General features: G+C 31.8%; 19 non-coding genes across 19 annotated transcripts; all 19 read left to right on the top strand.

Moving 5' to 3' along the window:
* The first annotated feature begins 203 nt into the window (after positions 1-203).
* Positions 204-277, top strand: TRNAT-AGU (transfer RNA threonine (anticodon AGU)). The gene has a single exon. It is a non-coding gene; the product is annotated as a tRNA-Thr (tRNA).
* A 1458-nt stretch (positions 278-1735) lies between these two features.
* On the top strand, positions 1736-1808 carry TRNAT-CGU (transfer RNA threonine (anticodon CGU)). Its single transcript has one exon. It is a non-coding gene; the product is annotated as a tRNA-Thr (tRNA).
* Positions 1809-2242: 434 nt separating this feature from the next.
* TRNAT-AGU (transfer RNA threonine (anticodon AGU)) lies at positions 2243-2316 on the top strand. Its single transcript has one exon. It is a non-coding gene; the product is annotated as a tRNA-Thr (tRNA).
* A 438-nt stretch (positions 2317-2754) lies between these two features.
* TRNAT-CGU (transfer RNA threonine (anticodon CGU)) lies at positions 2755-2827 on the top strand. The gene has a single exon. It is a non-coding gene; the product is annotated as a tRNA-Thr (tRNA).
* A 1965-nt stretch (positions 2828-4792) lies between these two features.
* On the top strand, positions 4793-4865 carry TRNAT-CGU (transfer RNA threonine (anticodon CGU)). Its single transcript has one exon. It is a non-coding gene; the product is annotated as a tRNA-Thr (tRNA).
* A 1965-nt stretch (positions 4866-6830) lies between these two features.
* Positions 6831-6903, top strand: TRNAT-CGU (transfer RNA threonine (anticodon CGU)). The gene has a single exon. It is a non-coding gene; the product is annotated as a tRNA-Thr (tRNA).
* A 434-nt stretch (positions 6904-7337) lies between these two features.
* Positions 7338-7411, top strand: TRNAT-AGU (transfer RNA threonine (anticodon AGU)). The gene has a single exon. It is a non-coding gene; the product is annotated as a tRNA-Thr (tRNA).
* Positions 7412-7849: 438 nt separating this feature from the next.
* Positions 7850-7922, top strand: TRNAT-CGU (transfer RNA threonine (anticodon CGU)). Its single transcript has one exon. It is a non-coding gene; the product is annotated as a tRNA-Thr (tRNA).
* Positions 7923-9887: 1965 nt separating this feature from the next.
* On the top strand, positions 9888-9960 carry TRNAT-CGU (transfer RNA threonine (anticodon CGU)). Its single transcript has one exon. It is a non-coding gene; the product is annotated as a tRNA-Thr (tRNA).
* Positions 9961-10394: 434 nt separating this feature from the next.
* Positions 10395-10468, top strand: TRNAT-AGU (transfer RNA threonine (anticodon AGU)). The gene has a single exon. It is a non-coding gene; the product is annotated as a tRNA-Thr (tRNA).
* A 1457-nt stretch (positions 10469-11925) lies between these two features.
* TRNAT-CGU (transfer RNA threonine (anticodon CGU)) lies at positions 11926-11998 on the top strand. The gene has a single exon. It is a non-coding gene; the product is annotated as a tRNA-Thr (tRNA).
* A 434-nt stretch (positions 11999-12432) lies between these two features.
* Positions 12433-12506, top strand: TRNAT-AGU (transfer RNA threonine (anticodon AGU)). The gene has a single exon. It is a non-coding gene; the product is annotated as a tRNA-Thr (tRNA).
* A 438-nt stretch (positions 12507-12944) lies between these two features.
* TRNAT-CGU (transfer RNA threonine (anticodon CGU)) lies at positions 12945-13017 on the top strand. The gene has a single exon. It is a non-coding gene; the product is annotated as a tRNA-Thr (tRNA).
* A 1965-nt stretch (positions 13018-14982) lies between these two features.
* Positions 14983-15055, top strand: TRNAT-CGU (transfer RNA threonine (anticodon CGU)). The gene has a single exon. It is a non-coding gene; the product is annotated as a tRNA-Thr (tRNA).
* A 1965-nt stretch (positions 15056-17020) lies between these two features.
* TRNAT-CGU (transfer RNA threonine (anticodon CGU)) lies at positions 17021-17093 on the top strand. Its single transcript has one exon. It is a non-coding gene; the product is annotated as a tRNA-Thr (tRNA).
* A 434-nt stretch (positions 17094-17527) lies between these two features.
* TRNAT-AGU (transfer RNA threonine (anticodon AGU)) lies at positions 17528-17601 on the top strand. The gene has a single exon. It is a non-coding gene; the product is annotated as a tRNA-Thr (tRNA).
* A 438-nt stretch (positions 17602-18039) lies between these two features.
* Positions 18040-18112, top strand: TRNAT-CGU (transfer RNA threonine (anticodon CGU)). Its single transcript has one exon. It is a non-coding gene; the product is annotated as a tRNA-Thr (tRNA).
* A 1965-nt stretch (positions 18113-20077) lies between these two features.
* TRNAT-CGU (transfer RNA threonine (anticodon CGU)) lies at positions 20078-20150 on the top strand. Its single transcript has one exon. It is a non-coding gene; the product is annotated as a tRNA-Thr (tRNA).
* Positions 20151-20584: 434 nt separating this feature from the next.
* Positions 20585-20658, top strand: TRNAT-AGU (transfer RNA threonine (anticodon AGU)). The gene has a single exon. It is a non-coding gene; the product is annotated as a tRNA-Thr (tRNA).
* The last annotated feature ends 345 nt before the right edge of the window (positions 20659-21003 follow it).

Below are 21003 nucleotides of genomic sequence, written 5' to 3'. Positions count from 1 at the left end.
GCATTCTTAAAGAAGGCATGATTAAAACATTTATGAACAGGATAAGCAATATAGCAATGAGGTGTTTATGAATAGGATCAGTATCCTCGTCTAAAGTAGTTGAGTAGAGCGTTTTCTGAACTGAGAAATGATTATGAAAGTGAAAAACTCAGGATTCTCTTGAACACCATATGGCAAACTGTTCCTTAAAGCATTTTCAAGAGGGTGCTGTGGCTTAGCTGGTTAAAGCGCCTGTCTAGTAAACAGGAGATCCTGAGTTCAAATCTCAGCAGTGCCTTGCTTTCCTCATTCTTAAATAAAAAATTATTTTCATTAAGTTGTCCTGCGATTCAATTAAATTAGAAAAGTCTGATTTATCTTTCGGTTGAACAGATCATCTTAAACCTAATAAAAACTGAAAGTGTTTTCAATATTATAGTAACGATACTGTGATTACAAAATCAAAAAGGTATTTCAATGAGCAAGAGGCAGATGAAATATGACCCTAGATTTCAGCAATATTGATGAATATATGTAAAACACTTATTTGTAAACTATTCAAAATATGGGATTGAGTTTAAAATGTGTTCTTTTTTTAATACAACATAGCTATTCTTGTTTACAGATTAGGAATCCTTGCTTGTTTAACATTAGAATACATATTAAGACACTTTAACACAGGCACAGAATTTGATCACCAATACTAAATTAATGATCCCTTCTGTATCACTAAAGTAGGTGCTGTGGCTAAGTGGTTAAAGCGCCTGTCTCGTGAACAGGAAATCCTGAGTTCAAATCTCAACAGCACTTTAATATTGGTCCTTACATGTAAAAATAATTTTCATCACGCAAATGTTTAATACATTTTAAAAAGAAAAGTGTTGTTCTGTGAACATTAGAATGGGTCATCTTAAATTGAAAAACAAAAAAACGTGGTATTGTGAAGATTTTCAAAGTAATGCTTTGAATGAAAAAGGGAAAAAAAAATGACAAAGAGCAAAATAGAGATAAAAAATCATTCTAGAGTTGAATTTAAGTAATGCATTCTTAAAGAAGGCATAATTAAAACATTTATGAACAGGATAAGCAATATATCAATGAGGTGTTTATGAACAGGATCAGTATCCTCGTCTAAAGTAGTTGAGTAGAGCGTTTTCTGAACTTAGAAATGATTATGAAAGTGAAGAACTCAGGATTCTCTTGAACACCATATGGCAAACTGTTCCTTAAAGCATTTTCAAGAGGGTGCTGTGGCTTAACTGTTTAAAGCGCCTGTCTAGTAAACAGGAGATCCTGAGCTCAAATCTCTGCAGTGCCTTGCTTTCCTCATTCCTAAATAAAAAATTATTTTCATTAAGTCGTCCTGCGATTCAATTCAATTAGAAAAGTCTGATTTATCTTTCGGTTGAACAGATCATCTTAAACCTAATAAAAACTGAAAGTGTTTTCAATATTATAGTAACAATACTGTGATTGCAAAATCAAAAAGTTATTTCAATGAGCAAGAGGCTGATGAAATATGACCCTAGATTTGAGCAATATTGATGAATATATGTAAAACACTTATTTATAAACTATTCAAAATATGGGATTGAGTTTAAAATGTGTTCTTTTTTAATACAACATAGCTATTCTTGTTTACAGATTAGGAATCCTTGCTTGTTTAACATTAGAATACATATTAAGACACTTTAACACAGGCACAGAAGTTGATCACCAATACTAAATTAATGATCCCTTCTGTATCACTAAAGTAGGTGCTGTGGCTAAGTGGTTAAAGCGCCTCTCTCGTAAACAGGAAATCCTGAGTTCAAATCTCAGCAGCACCTTATTATTGGTCCTTACATGTAAAAATAATTTTCATCACGCAAATGTTTAATACATTTTAAAAAGAAAAGTGTTGTTCTGTGAACATTAGAATGGGTCATCTTAAATTGAAAAACTAAAAAACGTGGTATTGTGAAGATTTTCAAAGTAATGCTTTGAATGAAAAAGGGAAAAAAGACTGACAAAGAGCAAAATAGAGATAAAAAATCCTTCTAGAGTTGAATTCAAGTAATGCATTCTTAAAGAAGGCATAATTAAAACATTTATGAACAGGATAAGCAATATATCAATGAGGTGTTTATCAATAGGATCAGTATCCTCGTCTAAACTATTTGAGTAGTGCGTTTTCGGAACTGAGAAATGATTATGAAAGTGAAAAACTCAGGTTTCTCTTGAACACCATATGGCAAACTGTTCGTTAAAGCATGTTCAAGAGGGTGCTGTGGCTTAGCTGGTTAAAGCGCCTGTCTAGTAAACAGGAGATCCTGAGTTCAAATCTCAGCAGTGCCTTGCTTTCCTCATTCTTAAATAAAAAAATATTTTCATTAAGTCGTCCTGCGATTCAATTAAATTAGAAAAGTCTGATTTATCTTTCGGTTGAACAGATCATCTTAAACCTAATAAAAACTGAAAGTGTTTTCAATATTATATTAACAATACTGTGATTGCAAAATCAAAAAGGGATTTCAATGAGCAAGAGGCAGATTAAATATAACCCTAGATTTGAGCAATATTGATGAATATATGTAAAACACTTATTTATAAACTATTCAAAATATGGGATTGAGTTTAAAATGTGTTCTTTTTTAATACAACATAGCTATTCTTGTTTACATATTAGGAATCCTTGCGTGTTTAACATTAGAATACATATTGAGACACGTTAACACAGGCACAGAATTTGATCACCAATACTAAATTAATGATCCCTTCGGTATCACTAAAGTAGGTGCTGTGGCTAAGTGGTTAAAGCGCCTGTCTCGTAAACAGGAAATCCTGAGTTCAAATCTCAGCAGCACCTTATTATTGGTCCTTACATGTAAAAATAATTTTCATCACGCAAATGTTTAATACATTTTAAAAAGAAAAGTGTTGTTCTGTGAACATTAGAATGGGTCATCTTAAATTGAAAAACAAAAAAACGTGGTATTGTGAAGATTTTCAAAGCAATGCTTTGAATGAAAAAGGGAAAAAAGAGTGACAAAGAGCAAAATAGAGATAAAAAATCATTCTAGAGTTGAATTCAAGTAATGCATTCTTAAAGAAAGCATGATTAAAACATTTATGAACAGGATAAGCAATATATCAATGAGGTGTTTATGAATAGGATCAGTATCCTCGTCTAAAGTAGTTGAGTAGAGCGTTTTCTGAACTTAGAAATGATTATGAAAGTGAAAAACTCAGGATTCTCTTGAACACCATACGGCAAACTGTTCCTTAAAGCATTTTCAAGAGGGTGCTGTGGCTTAGCTGTTTAAAGCGCCTGTCTAGTAAACAGGAGATCCTGAGCTCAAATCTCTGCAGTGCCTTGCTTTCCTCATTCTTAAATAAAAAAAAATTTTCATTAAGTCGTTCTGCGATTCAATTAAATTAGAAAAGTCTGATTTATCTTTCGGTTGAACGGATCATCTTAAACCTAATAAAAACTGAAAGTGTTTTCAATATTATAGTAACGATACTGTGATTGCAAAATCAAAAAGGTATTTCAATGAGCAAGAGGCAGATGAAATATGACCCTAGATTTGAGCAATATTGATGAATATATGTAAAACACTTATTTATAAACTATTCAAAATATGGGATTGAGTTTAAAATGTGTTCTTTTTTAATACAACATAGCTATTCTTGTTTACAGATTAGGAATCCTTGCTTGTTTAACATTAGAATACATATTAAGACACTTTAACGCAGGCACAGAAGTTGATCACCAATACTAAATTAATGATCCCTTCTGTATCACTAAAGTAGGTGCTGTGGCTAAGTGGTTAAAGCGCCTCTCTCGTAAACAGGAAATCCTGAGTTCAAATCTCAGCAGCACATTATTATTGGTCCTTACATGTAAAAATAATTTTCATCACGCAAATGTTTAATACATTTTAAAAAGAAAAGTGTTGTTCTGTGAACATTAGAATGGGTCATCTTAAATTGAAAAACTAAAAAACGTGGTATTGTGAAGATTTTCAAAGTAATGCTTTGAATGAAAAAGGGAAAAAAGAGTGACAAAGAGCAAAATAGAGATAAAAAATCATTCTAGAGTTGAATTCAAGTAATGCATTCTTAAAGAAGGCATAATTAAAACATTTATGAACAGGATAAGCAATATATCAATGAGGTGTTTATCAATAGGATCAGTATCCTCGTCTAAACTATTTGAGTAGTGCGTTTTCTGAACTGAGAAATGATTATGAAAGTGAAAAACTCAGGTTTCTCTTGAACACCATATGGCAAACTGTTCGTTAAAGCATGTTCAAGAGGGTGCTGTGGCTTAGCTGGTTAAAGCGCCTGTCCAGTAAACAGGAGATCCTGAGTTCAAATCTCAGCAGTGCCTTGCTTTCCTCATTCTTAAATAAAAAATTATTTTCATTAAGTCGTCCTGCGATTTAATTAAATTAGAAAAGTCTGATTTATCTTTCGATTGAACAGGTCATCTTAAAGCTAATAAAAACTGAAAGTGTTTTCAATATTATATTAACAATACTGTGATTGCAAAATCAAAAAGGTATTTCAATGAGCAAGAGGCAGATGAAATATAACCCTAGATTTGAGCAATATTGATGAATATATGTAAAACCCTTATTTATAAACTATTCAAAATATGGGATTGAGTTTAAAATGTGTTCTTTTTTAATACAACATAGCTATTCTTGTTTACATATTAGGAATCCTTGCGTGTTTAACATTAGAATACATATTGAGACACGTTAACACAGGCACAGAATTTGATCACCAATACTAAATTAATGATCCCTTCGGTATCACTAAAGTAGGTGCTGTGGCTAAGTGGTTAAAGCGCCTGTCTCGTAAACAGGAAATCCTGAGTTCAAATCTCAGCAGCACCTTATTATTGGTCCTTACATGTAAAAATAATTTTCATCACGCAAATGTTTAATACATTTTAAAAAGAAAAGTGTTGTTCTGTGAACATTAGAATGGGTCATCTTAAATTGAAAAACAAAAAAACGTGGTATTGTGAAGATTTTCAAAGCAATGCTTTGAATGAAAAAGGGAAAAAAGAGTGACAAAGAGCAAAATAGAGATAAAAAATCATTCTAGAGTTGAATTCAAGTAATGCATTCTTAAAGAAAGCATGATTAAAACATTTATGAACAGGATAAGCAATATATCAATGAGGTGTTTATGAATAGGATCAGTATCCTCGTCTAAAGTAGTTGAGTAGAGCGTTTTCTGAACTTAGAAATGATTATGAAAGTGAAAAACTCAGGATTCTCTTGAACACCATACGGCAAACTGTTCCTTAAAGCATTTTCAAGAGGGTGCTGTGGCTTAGCTGTTTAAAGCGCCTGTCTAGTAAACAGGAGATCCTGAGCTCAAATCTCTGCAGTGCCTTGCTTTCCTCATTCTTAAATAAAAAAAAATTTTCATTAAGTCGTTCTGCGATTCAATTAAATTAGAAAAGTCTGATTTATCTTTCGGTTGAACGGATCATCTTAAACCTAATAAAAACTGAAAGTGTTTTCAATATTATAGTAACGATACTGTGATTGTAAAATCAAAAAGGTATTTCAATGAGCAAGAGGCAGATGAAATATGACCCTAGATTTGAGCAATATTGATGAATATATGTAAAACACTTATTTATAAACTATTCAAAATATGGGATTGAGTTTAAAATGTGTTCTTTTTTAATACAACATAGCTATTCTTGTTTACAGATTAGGAATCCTTGCTTGTTTAACATTAGAATACATATTAAGACACTTTAACGCAGGCACAGAAGTTGATCACCAATACTAAATTAATGATCCCTTCTGTATCACTAAAGTAGGTGCTGTGGCTAAGTGGTTAAAGCGCCTCTCTCGTAAACAGGAAATCCTGAGTTCAAATCTCAGCAGCACATTATTATTGGTCCTTACATGTAAAAATAATTTTCATCACGCAAATGTTTAATACATTTTAAAAAGAAAAGTGTTGTTCTGTGAACATTAGAATGGGTCATCTTAAATTGAAAAACAAAAAAACGTGGTATTGTGAAGATTTTCAAAGTAATGCTTTGAATGAAAAAGGAAAAAAAAAATGACAAAGAGCAAAATAGAGATAAAAAATCATTCTAGAGTTGAATTTAAGTAATGCATTCTTAAAGAAGGCATAATTAAAACATTTATGAACAGGATAAGCAATATATCAATGAGGTGTTTATGAACAGGATCAGTATCCTCGTCTAAAGTAGTTGAGTAGAGCGTTTTCTAAACTTAGAAATGATTATGAAAGTGAAGAACTCAGGATTCTCTTGAACACCATATGGCAAACTGTTCCTTAAAGCATTTTCAAGAGGGTGCTGTGGCTTAACTGTTTAAAGCGCCTGTCTAGTAAACAGGAGATCCTGAGCTCAAATCTCTGCAGTGCCTTGCTTTCCTCATTCCTAAATAAAAAATTATTTTCATTAAGTCGTCCTGCGATTCAATTCAATTAGAAAAGTCTGATTTATCTTTCGGTTGAACAGATCATCTTAAACCTAATAAAAACTGAAAGTGTTTTCAATATTATAGTAACAATACTGTGATTGCAAAATCAAAAAGTTATTTCAATGAGCAAGAGGCTGATGAAATATGACCCTAGATTTGAGCAATATTGATGAATATATGTAAAACACTTATTTATAAACTATTCAAAATATGGGATTGAGTTTAAAATGTGTTCTTTTTTAATACAACATAGCTATTCTTGTTTACAGATTAGGAATCCTTGCTTGTTTAACATTAGAATACATATTAAGACACTTTAACACAGGCACAGAAGTTGATCACCAATACTAAATTAATGATCCCTTCTGTATTACTAAAGTAGGTGCTGTGGCTAAGTGGTTAAAGCGCCTCTCTCGTAAACAGGAAATCCTGAGTTCAAATCTCAGCAGCACCTTATTATTGGTCCTTACATGTAAAAATAATTTTCATCACGCAAATGTTTAATACATTTTAAAAAGAAAAGTGTTGTTCTGTGAACATTAGAATGGGTCATCTTAAATTGAAAAACTAAAAAACGTGGTATTGTGAAGATTTTCAAAGTAATGCTTTGAATGAAAAAGGGAAAAAAGACTGACAAAGAGCAAAATAAAGATAAAAAATCCTTCTAGAGTTGAATTCAAGTAATGCATTCTTAAAGAAGGCATAATTAAAACATTTATGAACAGGATAAGCAATATATCAATGAGGTGTTTATCAATAGGATCAGTATCCTCGTCTAAACTATTTGAGTAGTGCGTTTTCGGAACTGAGAAATGATTATGAAAGTGAAAAACTCAGGTTTCTCTTGAACACCATATGGCAAACTGTTCGTTAAAGCATGTTCAAGAGGGTGCTGTGGCTTAGCTGGTTAAAGCGCCTGTCTAGTAAACAGGAGATCCTGAGTTCAAATCTCAGCAGTGCCTTGCTTTCCTCATTTTTAAATAAAAAAATATTTTCATTAAGTCGTCCTGCGATTCAATTAAATTAGAAAAGTCTGATTTATCTTTCGGTTGAACAGATCATCTTAAACCTAATAAAAACTGAAAGTGTTTTCAATATTATATTAACAATACTGTGATTGCAAAATCAAAAAGGGATTTCAATGAGCAAGAGGCAGATTAAATATAACCCTAGATTTGAGCAATATTGATGAATATATGTAAAACACTTATTTATAAACTATTCAAAATATGGGATTGAGTTTAAAATGTGTTCTTTTTTAATACAACATAGCTATTCTTGTTTACATATTAGGAATCCTTGCGTGTTTAACATTAGAATACATATTGAGACACGTTAACACAGGCACAGAATTTGATCACCAATACTAAATTAATGATCCCTTCGGTATCACTAAAGTAGGTGCTGTGGCTAAGTGGTTAAAGCGCCTGTCTCGTAAACAGGAAATCCTGAGTTCAAATCTCAGCAGCACCTTATTATTGGTCCTTACATGTAAAAATAATTTTCATCACGCAAATGTTTAATACATTTTAAAAAGAAAAGTGTTGTTCTGTGAACATTAGAATGGGTCATCTTAAATTGAAAAACAAAAAAACGTGGTATTGTGAAGATTTTCAAAGCAATGCTTTGAATGAAAAAGGGAAAAAAGAGTGACAAAGAGCAAAATAGAGATAAAAAATCATTCTAGAGTTGAATTCAAGTAATGCATTCTTAAAGAAAGCATGATTAAAACATTTATGAACAGGATAAGCAATATATCAATGAGGTGTTTATGAATAGGATCAGTATCCTCGTCTAAAGTAGTTGAGTAGAGCGTTTTCTGAACTTAGAAATGATTATGAAAGTGAAAAACTCAGGATTCTCTTGAACACCATACGGCAAACTGTTCCTTAAAGCATTTTCAAGAGGGTGCTGTGGCTTAGCTGTTTAAAGCGCCTGTCTAGTAAACAGGAGATCCTGAGCTCAAATCTCTGCAGTGCCTTGCTTTCCTCATTCTTAAATAAAAAAAAATTTTCATTAAGTCGTTCTGCGATTCAATTAAATTAGAAAAGTCTGATTTATCTTTCGGTTGAACGGATCATCTTAAACCTAATAAAAACTGAAAGTGTTTTCAATATTATAGTAACGATACTGTGATTGCAAAATCAAAAAGGTATTTCAATGAGCAAGAGGCAGATGAAATATGACCCTAGATTTGAGCAATATTGATGAATATATGTAAAACACTTATTTATAAACTATTCAAAATATGGGATTGAGTTTAAAATGTGTTCTTTTTTAATACAACATAGCTATTCTTGTTTACAGATTAGGAATCCTTGCTTGTTTAACATTAGAATACATATTAAGACACTTTAACGCAGGCACAGAAGTTGATCACCAATACTAAATTAATGATCCCTTCTGTATCACTAAAGTAGGTGCTGTGGCTAAGTGGTTAAAGCGCCTCTCTCGTAAACAGGAAATCCTGAGTTCAAATCTCAGCAGCACATTATTATTGGTCCTTACATGTAAAAATAATTTTCATCACGCAAATGTTTAATACATTTTAAAAAGAAAAGTGTTGTTCTGTGAACATTAGAATGGGTCATCTTAAATTGAAAAACTAAAAAACGTGGTATTGTGAAGATTTTCAAAGTAATGCTTTGAATGAAAAAGGGAAAAAAGAGTGACAAAGAGCAAAATAGAGATAAAAAATCATTCTAGAGTTGAATTCAAGTAATGCATTCTTAAAGAAGGCATAATTAAAACATTTATGAACAGGATAAGCAATATATCAATGAGGTGTTTATCAATAGGATCAGTATCCTCGTCTAAACTATTTGAGTAGTGCGTTTTCTGAACTGAGAAATGATTATGAAAGTGAAAAACTCAGGTTTCTCTTGAACACCATATGGCAAACTGTTCGTTAAAGCATGTTCAAGAGGGTGCTGTGGCTTAGCTGGTTAAAGCGCCTGTCCAGTAAACAGGAGATCCTGAGTTCAAATCTCAGCAGTGCCTTGCTTTCCTCATTCTTAAATAAAAAATTATTTTCATTAAGTCGTCCTGCGATTTAATTAAATTAGAAAAGTCTGATTTATCTTTCGATTGAACAGGTCATCTTAAAGCTAATAAAAACTGAAAGGGTTTTCAATATTATATTAACAATACTGTGATTGCAAAATCAAAAAGGTATTTCAATGAGCAAGAGGCAGATGAAATATAACCCTAGATTTGAGCAATATTGATGAATATATGTAAAACCCTTATTTATAAACTATTCAAAATATGGGATTGAGTTTAAAATGTGTTCTTTTTTAATACAACATAGCTATTCTTGTTTACATATTAGGAATCCTTGCGTGTTTAACATTAGAATACATATTAAGACACGTTAACACAGGCACAGAATTTGATCACCAATACTAAATTAATGATCCCTTCGGTAACACTAAAGTAGGTGCTGTGGCTAAGTGGTTAAAGCGCCTGTCTCGTAAACAGGAAATCCTGAGTTCAAATCTCAGCAGCACCTTATTATTGGTCCTTACATGTAAAAATATTTTTCATCACGCAAATGTTTAATACATTTTAAAAAGAAAAGTGTTGTTCTGTGAACATTAGAATGGGTCATCTTAAATTGAAAAACAAAAAAACGTGGTATTGTGAAGATTTTCAAAGCAATGCTTTGAATGAAAAAGGGAAAAAAGAGTGACAAAGAGCAAAATAGAGATAAAAAATCATTCTAGAGTTGAATTCAAGTAATGCATTCTTAAAGAAGGCATGATTAAAACATTTATGAACAGGATAAGCAATATAGCAATGAGGTGTTTATGAATAGGATCAGTATCCTCGTCTAAAGTAGTTGAGTAGAGCGTTTTCTGAACTGAGAAATGATTATGAAAGTGAAAAACTCAGGATTCTCTTGAACACCATATGGCAAACTGTTCCTTAAAGCATTTTCAAGAGGGTGCTGTGGCTTAGCTGGTTAAAGCGCCTGTCTAGTAAACAGGAGATCCTGAGTTCAAATCTCAGCAGTGCCTTGCTTTCCTCATTCTTAAATAAAAAATTATTTTCATTAAGTTGTCCTGCGATTCAATTAAATTAGAAAAGTCTGATTTATCTTTCGGTTGAACAGATCATCTTAAACCTAATAAAAACTGAAAGTGTTTTCAATATTATAGTAACGATACTGTGATTACAAAATCAAAAAGGTATTTCAATGAGCAAGAGGCAGATGAAATATGACCCTAGATTTCAGCAATATTGATGAATATATGTAAAACACTTATTTGTAAACTATTCAAAATATGGGATTGAGTTTAAAATGTGTTCTTTTTTAATACAACATAGCTATTCTTGTTTACAGATTAGGAATCCTTGCTTGTTTAACATTAGAATACATATTAAGACACTTTAACACAGGCACAGAATTTGATCACCAATACTAAATTAATGATCCCTTCTGTATCACTAAAGTAGGTGCTGTGGCTAAGTGGTTAAAGCGCCTGTCTCGTGAACAGGAAATCCTGAGTTCAAATCTCAACAGCACTTTAATATTGGTCCTTACATGTAAAAATAATTTTCATCACGCAAATGTTTAATACATTTTAAAAAGAAAAGTGTTGTTCTGTGAACATTAGAATGGGTCATCTTAAATTGAAAAACAAAAAAACGTGGTATTGTGAAGATTTTCAAAGTAATGCTTTGAATGAAAAAGGGAAAAAAAAATGACAAAGAGCAAAATAGAGATAAAAAATCATTCTAGAGTTGAATTTAAGTAATGCATTCTTAAAGAAGGCATAATTAAAACATTTATGAACAGGATAAGCAATATATCAATGAGGTGTTTATGAACAGGATCAGTATCCTCGTCTAAAGTAGTTGAGTAGAGCGTTTTCTGAACTTAGAAATGATTATGAAAGTGAAGAACTCAGGATTCTCTTGAACACCATATGGCAAACTGTTCCTTAAAGCATTTTCAAGAGGGTGCTGTGGCTTAACTGTTTAAAGCGCCTGTCTAGTAAACAGGAGATCCTGAGCTCAAATCTCTGCAGTGCCTTGCTTTCCTCATTCCTAAATAAAAAATTATTTTCATTAAGTCGTCCTGCGATTCAATTCAATTAGAAAAGTCTGATTTATCTTTCGGTTGAACAGATCATCTTAAACCTAATAAAAACTGAAAGTGTTTTCAATATTATAGTAACAATACTGTGATTGCAAAATCAAAAAGTTATTTCAATGAGCAAGAGGCTGATGAAATATGACCCTAGATTTGAGCAATATTGATGAATATATGTAAAACACTTATTTATAAACTATTCAAAATATGGGATTGAGTTTAAAATGTGTTCTTTTTTAATACAACATAGCTATTCTTGTTTACAGATTAGGAATCCTTGCTTGTTTAACATTAGAATACATATTAAGACACTTTAACACAGGCACAGAAGTTGATCACCAATACTAAATTAATGATCCCTTCTGTATTACTAAAGTAGGTGCTGTGGCTAAGTGGTTAAAGCGCCTCTCTCGTAAACAGGAAATCCTGAGTTCAAATCTCAGCAGCACCTTATTATTGGTCCTTACATGTAAAAATAATTTTCATCACGCAAATGTTTAATACATTTTAAAAAGAAAAGTGTTGTTCTGTGAACATTAGAATGGGTCATCTTAAATTGAAAAACTAAAAAACGTGGTATTGTGAAGATTTTCAAAGTAATGCTTTGAATGAAAAAGGGAAAAAAGACTGACAAAGAGCAAAATAGAGATAAAAAATCCTTCTAGAGTTGAATTCAAGTAATGCATTCTTAAAGAAGGCATAATTAAAACATTTATGAACAGGATAAGCAATATATCAATGAGGTGTTTATCAATAGGATCAGTATCCTCGTCTAAACTATTTGAGTAGTGCGTTTTCGGAACTGAGAAATGATTATGAAAGTGAAAAACTCAGGTTTCTCTTGAACACCATATGGCAAACTGTTCGTTAAAGCATGTTCAAGAGGGTGCTGTGGCTTAGCTGGTTAAAGCGCCTGTCTAGTAAACAGGAGATCCTGAGTTCAAATCTCAGCAGTGCCTTGCTTTCCTCATTCTTAAATAAAAAAATATTTTCATTAAGTCGTCCTGCGATTCAATTAAATTAGAAAAGTCTGATTTATCTTTCGGTTGAACAGATCATCTTAAACCTAATAAAAACTGAAAGTGTTTTCAATATTATATTAACAATACTGTGATTGCAAAATCAAAAAGGGATTTCAATGAGCAAGAGGCAGATTAAATATAACCCTAGATTTGAGCAATATTGATGAATATATGTAAAACACTTATTTATAAACTATTCAAAATATGGGATTGAGTTTAAAATGTGTTCTTTTTTAATACAACATAGCTATTCTTGTTTACATATTAGGAATCCTTGCGTGTTTAACATTAGAATACATATTGAGACACGTTAACACAGGCACAGAATTTGATCACCAATACTAAATTAATGATCCCTTCGGTATCACTAAAGTAGGTGCTGTGGCTAAGTGGTTAAAGCGCCTGTCTCGTAAACAGGAAATCCTGAGTTCAAATCTCAGCAGCACCTTATTATTGGTCCTTACATGTAAAAATAATTTTCATCACGCAAATGTTTAATACATTTTAAAAAGAAAAGTGTTGTTCTGTGAACATTAGAATGGGTCATCTTAAATTGAAAAACAAAAAAACGTGGTATTGTGAAGATTTTCAAAGCAATGCTTTGAATGAAAAAGGGAAAAAAGAGTGACAAAGAGCAAAATAGAGATAAAAAATCATTCTAGAGTTGAATTCAAGTAATGCATTCTTAAAGAAAGCATGATTAAAACATTTATGAACAGGATAAGCAATATATCAATGAGGTGTTTATGAATAGGATCAGTATCCTCGTCTAAAGTAGTTGAGTAGAGCGTTTTCTGAACTTAGAAATGATTATGAAAGTGAAAAACTCAGGATTCTCTTGAACACCATACGGCAAACTGTTCCTTAAAGCATTTTCAAGAGGGTGCTGTGGCTTAGCTGTTTAAAGCGCCTGTCTAGTAAACAGGAGATCCTGAGCTCAAATCTCTGCAGTGCCTTGCTTTCCTCATTCTTAAATAAAAAAAAATTTTCATTAAGTCGTTCTGCGATTCAATTAAATTAGAAAAGTCTGATTTATCTTTCGGTTGAACGGATCATCTTAAACCTAATAAAAACTGAAAGTGTTTTCAATATTATAGTAACGATACTGTGATTGCAAAATCAAAAAGGTATTTCAATGAGCAAGAGGCAGATGAAATATGACCCTAGATTTGAGCAATATTGATGAATATATGTAAAACACTTATTTATAAACTATTCAAAATATGGGATTGAGTTTAAAATGTGTTCTTTTTTAATACAACATAGCTATTCTTGTTTACAGATTAGGAATCCTTGCTTGTTTAACATTAGAATACATATTAAGACACTTTAACGCAGGCACAGAAGTTGATCACCAATACTAAATTAATGATCCCTTCTGTATCACTAAAGTAGGTGCTGTGGCTAAGTGGTTAAAGCGCCTCTCTCGTAAACAGGAAATCCTGAGTTCAAATCTCAGCAGCACATTATTATTGGTCCTTACATGTAAAAATAATTTTCATCACGCAAATGTTTAATACATTTTAAAAAGAAAAGTGTTGTTCTGTGAACATTAGAATGGGTCATCTTAAATTGAAAAACTAAAAAACGTGGTATTGTGAAGATTTTCAAAGTAATGCTTTGAATGAAAAAGGGAAAAAAGAGTGACAAAGAGCAAAATAGAGATAAAAAATCATTCTAGAGTTGAATTCAAGTAATGCATTCTTAAAGAAGGCATAATTAAAACATTTATGAACAGGATAAGCAATATATCAATGAGGTGTTTATCAATAGGATCAGTATCCTCGTCTAAACTATTTGAGTAGTGCGTTTTCTGAACTGAGAAATGATTATGAAAGTGAAAAACTCAGGTTTCTCTTGAACACCATATGGCAAACTGTTCGTTAAAGCATGTTCAAGAGGGTGCTGTGGCTTAGCTGGTTAAAGCGCCTGTCCAGTAAACAGGAGATCCTGAGTTCAAATCTCAGCAGTGCCTTGCTTTCCTCATTCTTAAATAAAAAATTATTTTCATTAAGTCGTCCTGCGATTTAATTAAATTAGAAAAGTCTGATTTATCTTTCGATTGAACAGGTCATCTTAAAGCTAATAAAAACTGAAAGTGTTTTCAATATTATATTAACAATACTGTGATTGCAAAATCAAAAAGGTATTTCAATGAGCAAGAGGCAGATGAAATATAACCCTAGATTTGAGCAATATTGATGAATATATGTAAAACCCTTATTTATAAACTATTCAAAATATGGGATTGAGTTTAAAATGTGTTCTTTTTTAATACAACATAGCTATTCTTGTTTACATATTAGGAATCCTTGCGTGTTTAACATTAGAATACATATTGAGACACGTTAACACAGGCACAGAATTTGATCACCAATACTAAATTAATGATCCCTTCGGTATCACTAAAGTAGGTGCTGTGGCTAAGTGGTTAAAGCGCCTGTCTCGTAAACAGGAAATCCTGAGTTCAAATCTCAGCAGCACCTTATTATTGGTCCTTACATGTAAAAATAATTTTCATCACGCAAATGTTTAATACATTTTAAAAAGAAAAGTGTTGTTCTGTGAACATTAGAATGGGTCATCTTAAATTGAAAAACAAAAAAACGTGGTATTGTGAAGATTTTCAAAGCAATGCTTTGAATGAAAAAGGGAAAAAAGAGTGACAAAGAGCAAAATAGAGATAAAAAATCATTCTAGAGTTGAATTCAAGTAATGCATTCTTAAAGAAAGCATGATTAAAACATTTATGAACAGGATAAGCAATATATCAATGAGGTGTTTATGAATAGGATCAGTATCCTCGTCTAAAGTAGTTGAGTAGAGCGTTTTCTGAACTTAGAAATGATTATGAAAGTGAAAAACTCAGGATTCTCTTGAACACCATACGGCAAACTGTTCCTTAAAGCATTTTCAAGAGGGTGCTGTGGCTTAGCTGTTTAAAGCGCCTGTCTAGTAAACAGGAGATCCTGAGCTCAAATCTCTGCAGTGCCTTGCTTTCCTCATTCTTAAATAAAAAAAAATTTTCATTAAGTCGTTCTGCGATTCAATTAAATTAGAAAAGTCTGATTTATCTTTCGGTTGAACGGATCATCTTAAACCTAATAAAAACTGAAAGTGTTTTCAATATTATAGTAACGATACTGTGATTGTAAAATCAAAAAGGTATTTCAATGAGCAAGAGGCAGATGAAATATGACCCTAGATTTGAGCAATATTGATGAATATATGTAAAACACTTATTTATAAACTATTCAAAATATGGGATTGAGTTTAAAATGTGTTCTTTTTTAATACAACATAGCTATTCTTGTTTACAGATTAGGAATCCTTGCTTGTTTAACATTAGAATACATATTAAGACACTTTAACGCAGGCACAGAAGTTGATCACCAATACTAAATTAATGATCCCTTCTGTATCACTAAAGTAGGTGCTGTGGCTAAGTGGTTAAAGCGCCTCTCTCGTAAACAGGAAATCCTGAGTTCAAATCTCAGCAGCACATTATTATTGGTCCTTACATGTAAAAATAATTTTCATCACGCAAATGTTTAATACATTTTAAAAAGAAAAGTGTTGTTCTGTGAACATTAGAATGGGTCATCTTAAATTGAAAAACAAAAAAACGTGGTATTGTGAAGATTTTCAAAGTAATGCTTTGAATGAAAAAGGGAAAAAAAAATGACAAAGAGCAAAATAGAGATAAAAAATCATTCTAGAGTTGAATTTAAGTAATGCATTCTTAAAGAAGGCATAATTAAAACATTTATGAACAGGATAAGCAATATATCAATGAGGTGTTTATGAACAGGATCAGTATCCTCGTCTAAAGTAGTTGAGTAGAGCGTTTTCTAAACTTAGAAATGATTATGAAAGTGAAGAACTCAGGATTCTCTTGAACACCATATGGCAAACTGTTCCTTAAAGCATTTTCAAGAGGGTGCTGTGGCTTAACTGTTTAAAGCGCCTGTCTAGTAAACAGGAGATCCTGAGCTCAAATCTCTGCAGTGCCTTGCTTTCCTCATTCCTAAATAAAAAATTATTTTCATTAAGTCGTCCTGCGATTCAATTCAATTAGAAAAGTCTGATTTATCTTTCGGTTGAACAGATCATCTTAAACCTAATAAAAACTGAAAGTGTTTTCAATATTATAGTAACAATACTGTGATTGCAAAATCAAAAAGTTATTTCAATGAGCAAGAGGCTGATGAAATATGACCCTAGATTTGAGCAATATTGATGAATATATGTAAAACACTTATTTATAAACTATTCAAAATATGGGATTGAGTTTAAAATGTGTTCTTTTTTAATACAACATAGCTATTCTTGTTTACAGATTAGGAATCCTTGCTTGTTTAACATTAGAATACATATTAAGACACTTTAACACAGGCACAGAAGTTGATCACCAATACTAAATTAATGATCCCTTCTGTATTACTAAAGTAGGTGCTGTGGCTAAGTGGTTAAAGCGCCTCTCTCGTAAACAGGAAATCCTGAGTTCAAATCTCAGCAGCACCTTATTATTGGTCCTTACATGTAAAAATAATTTTCATCACGCAAATGTTTAATACATTTTAAAAAGAAAAGTGTTGTTCTGTGAACATTAGAATGGGTCATCTTAAATTGAAAAACTAAAAAACGTGGTATTGTGAAGATTTTCAAAGTAATGCTTTGAATGAAAAAGGGAAAAAAGACTGACAAAGAGCAAAATAGAGATAAAAAATCCTTCTAGAGTTGAATTCAAGTAATGCATTCTTAAAGAAGGCATAATTAAAACATTTATGAACAGGATAAGCAATATATCAATGAGGTGTTTATCAATAGGATCAGTATCCTCGTCTAAACTATTTGAGTAGTGCGTTTTCGGAACTGAGAAATGATTATGAAAGTGAAAAACTCAGGTTTCTCTTGAACACCATATGGCAAACTGTTCGTTAAAGCATGTTCAAGAGGGTGCTGTGGCTTAGCTGGTTAAAGCGCCTGTCTAGTAAACAGGAGATCCTGAGTTCAAATCTCAGCAGTGCCTTGCTTTCCTCATTCTTAAATAAAAAAATATTTTCATTAAGTCGTCCTGCGATTCAATTAAATTAGAAAAGTCTGATTTATCTTTCGGTTGAACAGATCATCTTAAACCTAATAAAAACTGAAAGTGTTTTCAATATTATATTAACAATACTGTGATTGCAAAATCAAAAAGGGATTTCAATGAGCAAGAGGCAGATTAAATATAACCCTAGATTTGAGCAATATTGATGAATATATGTAAAACACTTATTTATAAACTATTCAAAATATGGGATTGAGTTTAAAATGTGTTCTTTTTTAATACAACATAGCTATTCTTGTTTACATATTAGGAATCCTTGCGTGTTTAACATTAGAATACATATTGAGACACGTTAACACAGGCACAGAATTTGATCACCAATACTAAATTAATGATCCCTTCGGTATCACTAAAGTAGGTGCTGTGGCTAAGTGGTTAAAGCGCCTGTCTCGTAAACAGGAAATCCTGAGTTCAAATCTCAGCAGCACCTTATTATTGGTCCTTACATGTAAAAATAATTTTCATCACGCAAATGTTTAATACATTTTAAAAAGAAAAGTGTTGTTCTGTGAACATTAGAATGGGTCATCTTAAATTGAAAAACAAAAAAACGTGGTATTGTGAAGATTTTCAAAGCAATGCTTTGAATGAAAAAGGGAAAAAAGAGTGACAAAGAGCAAAATAGAGATAAAAAATCATTCTAGAGTTGAATTCAAGTAATGCATTCTTAAAGAAAGCATGATTAAAACATTTATGAACAGGATAAGCAATATATCAATGAGGTGTTTATGAATAGGATCAGTATCCTCGTCTAAAGTAGTTGAGTAGAGCGTTTTCTGAACTTAGAAATGATTATGAAAGTGAAAAACTCAGGATTCTCTTGAACACCATACGGCAAACTGTTCCTTAAAGCATTTTCAAGAGGGTGCTGTGGCTTAGCTGTTTAAAGCGCCTGTCTAGTAAACAGGAGATCCTGAGCTCAAATCTCTGCAGTGCCTTGCTTTCCTCATTCTTAAATAAAAAAAAATTTTCATTAAGTCGTTCTGCGATTCAATTAAATTAGAAAAGTCTGATTTATCTTTCGGTTGAACGGATCATCTTAAACCTAATAAAAACTGAAAGTGTTTTCAATATTATAGTAACGATACTGTGATTGCAAAATCAAGAAGGTATTTCAATGAGCAAGAGGCAGATGAAATATGACCCTAGATTTGAGCAATATTGATGAATATATGTAAAACACTTATTTATAAACTATTCAAAATATGGGATTGAGTTTAAAATGTGTTCTTTTTTAATACAACATAGCTATTCTTGTTTACAGATTAGGAATCCTTGCTTGTTTAACATTAGAATACATATTAAGACACTTTAACGCAGGCACAGAAGTTGATCACCAATACTAAATTAATGATCCCTTCTGTATCACTAAAGTAGGTGCTGTGGCTAAGTGGTTAAAGCGCCTCTCTCGTAAACAGGAAATCCTGAGTTCAAATCTCAGCAGCACATTATTATTGGTCCTTACATGTAAAAATAATTTTCATCACGCAAATGTTTAATACATTTTAAAAAGAAAAGTGTTGTTCTGTGAACATTAGAATGGGTCATCTTAAATTGAAAAACTAAAAAACGTGGTATTGTGAAGATTTTCAAAGTAATGCTTTGAATGAAAAAGGGAAAAAAGAGTGACAAAGAGCAAAATAGAGATAAAAAATCATTCTAGAGTTGAATTCAAGTAATGCATTCTTAAAGAAGGCATAATTAAAACATTTATGAACAGGATAAGCAATATATCAATGAGGTGTTTATCAATAGGATCAGTATCCTCGTCTAAACTATTTGAGTAGTGCGTTTTCTGAACTGAGAAATGATTATGAAAGTGAAAAACTCAGGTTTCTCTTGAACACCATATGGCAAACTGTTCGTTAAAGCATGTTCAAGAGGGTGCTGTGGCTTAGCTGGTTAAAGCGCCTGTCCAGTAAACAGGAGATCCTGAGTTCAAATCTCAGCAGTGCCTTGCTTTCCTCATTCTTAAATAAAAAATTATTTTCATTAAGTCGTCCTGCGATTTAATTAAATTAGAAAAGTCTGATTTATCTTTCGATTGAACAGGTCATCTTAAAGCTAATAAAAACTGAAAGTGTTTTCAATATTATATTAACAATACTGTGATTGCAAAATCAAAAAGGTATTTCAATGAGCAAGAGGCAGATGAAATATAACCCTAGATTTGAGCAATATTGATGAATATATGTAAAACCCTTATTTATAAACTATTCAAAATATGGGATTGAGTTTAAAATGTGTTCTTTTTTAATACAACATAGCTATTCTTGTTTACATATTAGGAATCCTTGCGTGTTTAACATTAGAATACATATTAAGACACGTTAACACAGGCACAGAATTTGATCACCAATACTAAATTAATGATCCCTTCGGTAACACTAAAGTAGGTGCTGTGGCTAAGTGGTTAAAGCGCCTGTCTCGTAAACAGGAAATCCTGAGTTCAAATCTCAGCAGCACCTTATTATTGGTCCTTACATGTAAAAATATTTTTCATCACGCAAATGTTTAATACATTTTAAAAAGAAAAGTGTTGTTCTGTGAACATTAGAATGGGTCATCTTAAATTGAAAAACAAAAAAACGTGGTATTGTGAAGATTTTCAAAGCAATGCTTTGAATGAAAAAGGGAAAAAAGAGTGACAAAGAGCAAAATAGAGATAAAAAATCATTCTAGAGTTGAATTCAAGTAATGCATTCTTAAAGAAGGCATGATTAAAACATTTATGAACAGGATAAGCAATATAGCAATGAGGTGTTTATGAATAGGATCAGTATCCTCGTCTAAAGTAGTTGAGTAGAGCGTTTTCTGAACTGAGAAATGATTATGAAAGTGAAAAACTCAGGATTCTCTTGAACACCATATGGCAAACTGTTCCTTAAAGCATTTTCAAGAGGGTGCTGTGGCTTAGCTGGTTAAAGCGCCTGTCTAGTAAACAGGAGATCCTGAGTTCAAATCTCAGCAGTGCCTTGCTTTCCTCATTCTTAAATAAAAAATTATTTTCATTAAGTTGTCCTGCGATTCAATTAAATTAGAAAAGTCTGATTTATCTTTCGGTTGAACAGATCATCTTAAACCTAATAAAAACTGAAAGTGTTTTCAATATTATAGTAACGATACTGTGATTACAAAATCAAAAAGGTATTTCAATGAGCAAGAGGCAGATGAAATATGACCCTAGATTTCAGCAATATTGATGAATATATGTAAAACACTTATTTGTAAACTATTCAAAATATGGGATTGAGTTTAAAATGTGTTCTTTTTTAATACAACATAGCTATTCTTGTTTACAGATTAGGAATCCTTGCTTGT

The sequence above is a fragment of the Triturus cristatus genome, chromosome 8 (assembly GCF_964204655.1).
Source record: "Triturus cristatus chromosome 8, aTriCri1.1, whole genome shotgun sequence".
Lineage (NCBI taxonomy): Eukaryota > Metazoa > Chordata > Amphibia > Caudata > Salamandridae > Triturus > Triturus cristatus.
The sequence above is the reverse complement of the archived record's forward strand: the minus strand, read 5'-3'. Positions and strand labels throughout refer to the sequence as shown.